General features: G+C 38.9%; 1 long non-coding RNA gene across 1 annotated transcript; it reads left to right on the top strand.

The window, feature by feature from the left end:
- Positions 1 to 1,063: 1,063 nt before the first annotated feature.
- LOC119344491 lies at positions 1,064 to 2,986 on the top strand. The gene is made up of 3 exons (XR_005166704.1): positions 1,064 to 1,159; positions 2,314 to 2,353; positions 2,848 to 2,986. It is a non-coding gene; the product is annotated as an uncharacterized LOC119344491 (long non-coding RNA).
- Positions 2,987 to 4,224: the final 1,238 nt, after the last annotated feature.

The raw sequence follows: 4,224 nt of genomic DNA, 5'->3' as shown, positions 1-4,224 counted from the left end.
TTTTTTTGGCTGTGGTGATGGTCACCATTTGAGTGGATTTAGCCCTGGAGAATTAAATGTTTTAGATTGCCTCATGGTTTATAGAATCTATTAATCCCCAATCTGGCACTATTTCTGGTTTGTCTACTGAATTTCTTCACTATTTCTGTGTAGACTATGTATGCTTTTTTGCCAGTTGCTATTAATTGTTCGCGGTATTTTTTCTTGACCTGCATATCTGGAATCAAATGGCCACGGACTAGTAAAATTTCTTACTTGTAAGGAAGGTATGGGAGAAACAAATAGTACCCTTTTGACATTTATGAGATAAAAGTGTCATAGAAACAATCTGTCATGTGAAATTGTCATATATTCCCTATCTGTGTTGGGCATAAACCAGTCATATCTGCCTAACTTAGTCCTTTGTTGTGTATCTAGAAACATGTTGCCTGAAGCTATTTCCTAGCTTCGTTGACCTAGTGAGATAAACCTAGGTGGATTCTAGGTGTGAAACGCATTTTTCGTATTCTGAGACTTTGAGAACAGAGTCGTCGCTCTGTTGGTAAGTTGTGTAGGTGCATGTTTGAGTCTTAGACTCCATTGGGTCTCAGGTTGTTTCTTCTATAAAAAAATACCGCCAAGGGCTTCTGTTTGGTCTCGTTTTTTTATATTCTGAGACCTTGAATATAACTTCCTGTAGTTTTGTTATCATTCTGCATTTCGAGAACCACTGAGACTCTTGTTGATTTTTTTGTTGTCCTCACATCTTAGATGGACATGAAAACACTTGCTCTTAGATGTGGCACCACTATACTTTTGGTCCATGTTCTAAGTGTTAGGAATATGATACTACACTTGGTTTTATCTCCTGGTTTCCAGAGTTGGATGAAGAACTATCATACTGGAAGCTACTTTGTTGCTTCTAGTTGCTATTGTATATTAGATGATAATTGATTTGTAGTCCTGTGATGATCAAGGGTGTTTCTTCCCGGACATAGCTATTGTGTTTAATTTTGGTTTGGTCACTATTATGATTGCTTAAGCTGTCTCTAGTGTTGTGCGTAAGTGTTAAGAGTGTAAAGTTTCATCATGTTTCCTTTTTCAGGAAATTTAGCTTATTTTTTGAGGTCACCTAATCTTCTACAACCTTGGCAATGGCGGCTGCCTCTTCTTGGTTCAGGTGAGCGCTTGATGTCCTCTCTCTATTGCTCTGAGATGGTGTCCGGCCATCAAGTCATTGATTTCGTGTTCAGATATGTGGTGGTGGTCTTTCGATGGGCCACCACAATCATGTGGAGAATGCTGGATTTTTGTCCCTATTAGCTGGCTGGATTGATAGTTTTCAAATGTTAAGCATTTTGGGTAGCAAAGGGCTTAGTTGGATTAGAAATGTGAAAACTAAGCCCTCAATTAATCAAATGCTGCCTCAGCTATGGAGCAAAACTATATCATTTGGTCTTGGTTATGTTGTCGCCGTGCTGGACGAAATGGTAATATATGCACTAGTTTTTTACATTCTGTTGTAACTAGGTGGGTTGATTGTTGTCAAATGCTTAAAATCAGAGAATGGTTTGAGTTGTTGGTTGTTTTTGTCCCGAGATCAAAATGCATGTGATTAGATAATCCAGTACTATATGGCAAACCATTTGGGTATGATATAGTGACTATTCATCATGGTTATGCTACTGTTTCTATCGTGATTCAATGGATATGCTTCTTGACAATGTTAGTATTGGTAGGTGATTCTTGGTCTTATTTGATAGGATTGAATAATAAAAGAGAGATATTCTCTACTTGATTTCTTACCAAATGTTAGCGATGTGCTTTGTGCTACTGATAAGTGTGGCACGCCTGACCTATTCCCATGTGTTGGTGCTGCGTGCAGTGAATATAGGAATACATTGGCTTGACTGGTTGTAACTTGCCATAGAGCTTATTCTAACAATGCATCATGGAAGAATCTTGGTTTCTAGTTGGTACTGTCTACTAGGTGACGTTTGATTTTTTAGGCCTTTTTTCACCATGGCATGGGCATGTGTAGTGTTGCCTTGGTGCTGTGCTATGTGTACTATTCCGTTCTTAGATAGTGAGGGATGATGTTGTATTGTTGAATGGGTTCGAGAACATACATACAAGAATTGTTTTTCATTTGGTTTGGTCAATATTTATCATGATTTTCTTAAACCATAGATGTCGTGGAGTAGCTTCCAGTGCTTGTGTCGTGCATAGTGCTTATCTAGCCTGAACACATGTGTACATTCTTTACTGCCATGGAACTTTGCTCACTTGTTTCTCCAAAGTAGTTCTTTCTTCATTTGAGTTTTCCTCTTGTAGAGGTGATCGTTGTTGTGATGAAGCTGCAGAGGTGGCATAGGTAAGATATGGCACTCCCTTCCTCTCGTAGGCTTTCTCTTCTGCTGTGTGTGTCCATGGCCATCGAGCCATGGTAGGTTCTATGCCGGCCATGGAAATTTCTAGGATTTGAGGCTATGGTGATGGTCTGTTGTGCTAACTAGTGCCACTGTTTTTCTTCTGCTCTTTGTGTCCATGACCATCGTGTTGTGGTGAGCTCTGTGCTCGCCATCATGACATGGCAATCTCTAGTTTTTTTGGGCTACGATGATGGTAACCGTTTGAGTGGATTTAGCCCTGGAAAATAAGTGTTTTAGATTTCCTCGTGGTTTATAGAATCACTTAATCCCCAATTCGGCACTATGTCTAGTTTGTCTACTGAAAATTTTCACTATTTCCGTGTAGACTATATATGCGATGCACACTTCAGACTTTTGTACATGCATGGGTCGAATATTGTTATGCTATAATTTTGTGTTGTGTCCATTCGAGAGAGACCTGACTAGGCCGTTTCAGGTTGAGGGAACTTGGTAAGCTCAAGGGACACGTCGAAGTTGGTTTGTCAACTAGAAGGCGCTCGACATCGAGACTGTCCAGCAGTTTGTACACGGTGGGATGATATGGGCTTACATGACTGCCTCTTCAGCTACAACTACTTGGGTGAGTCCCTGATTTCTCCTTCCTCCTCTGTTTTCTCTGGGTGCTAGCTTTCGAGTTATGGCCATACCGTGTTCTGTTCTGGCCATCGAGCCGAAGATCTAGTGGTTGTCGTCTATCCTATGGTTTTATGATGTTAGTGTTTTCATGTTTAGGTTTAGTCATTTGCTATGTGTTGATGATGATGATGATGGTTGCAAATGATGTGTTAGGCACATTTACAGAGTTGGATGAAGAACCATTTCAAAAAAATATTTTCCTAAAATTTATTTAGATGGAACAGACTCTTGTTTAATTGTTATTTTGTTGTGCTGGCATTTTCACTTTGAACTATAAATTTTGCAACTACAGCCTGCTTTTTTGCCAATTGCGATTAATTGTTCACGGTATTTGTTCTTAAGTGCATATCTGGAATCAAAAGCCACGAACCAGTCAAATTTTCTTATTTGCAAGGAAGGTATGGTAGACCCAAATAGTTCCCCTTTGAACATTTAATGAGATAAAAGTGTCGTAGAAACAAGCAGTCATGTGAAACCATCATATATTCCCTACCTATACTGGGAATAAATCAGCCATATCTGCCTAACTTAGTCCTTGTTGTGTATCCAGCAACTGGTTGGCTGAAGCTATTTCCCAACTTCGTTGACCTAGAAAGATAAACCTAGGTGGATTCTAGGTATGAAACCCACTTTTCTTATTGTGAGACTTTGAGAACAGAGCCGTCACTCTGTTGTTAAGCTGTGAGGGTGCACGTTTGAGTCATAGACTCCACGGGGTCTCAGGTTTTTTCTTCTATAATAAAATGCCACCAAGGGCTCCTGTTAGGTATCTTTTTTCTATATTCTGAGACCCTGAATATAACTTCCTGTAATTTTGTTATCATTCTTCATTTCAAGAATCACAGATTGTAAAGTTGATTAGTAAAAAGAATTTATCTTCAATAAATTTGTTATCATCCTCTATTATGTATTGTTGAATCAAGTTGTCAAAATAAGAAATCAGATGGTCATTTCATTTATTTAGCTACAAGCATGCAACAAACTCTTGGTTATTTTTTACCTGTCCTAGCATCTTTGATGGAAATGAAAACACTTGATCTTAGATGTGGCACCAATATACTTTAGGTCCATGTTATAACTGTCAAGAATATGATACAACGTTGGGTTTTATCTCTGGGTTTCCAGAGTTGGATGAAGAAATGTCGTACTGGAAGCTACTTGGTTGCTATTGTCTAGT

Source organism: Triticum dicoccoides, unplaced genomic scaffold (genome assembly GCF_002162155.2).
Source record: "Triticum dicoccoides isolate Atlit2015 ecotype Zavitan unplaced genomic scaffold, WEW_v2.0 scaffold170579, whole genome shotgun sequence".
Lineage (NCBI taxonomy): Eukaryota > Viridiplantae > Streptophyta > Magnoliopsida > Poales > Poaceae > Triticum > Triticum dicoccoides.
Note: the sequence above shows the minus strand (reverse complement) of the source record. Positions and strands in the feature narration are given on the sequence as shown.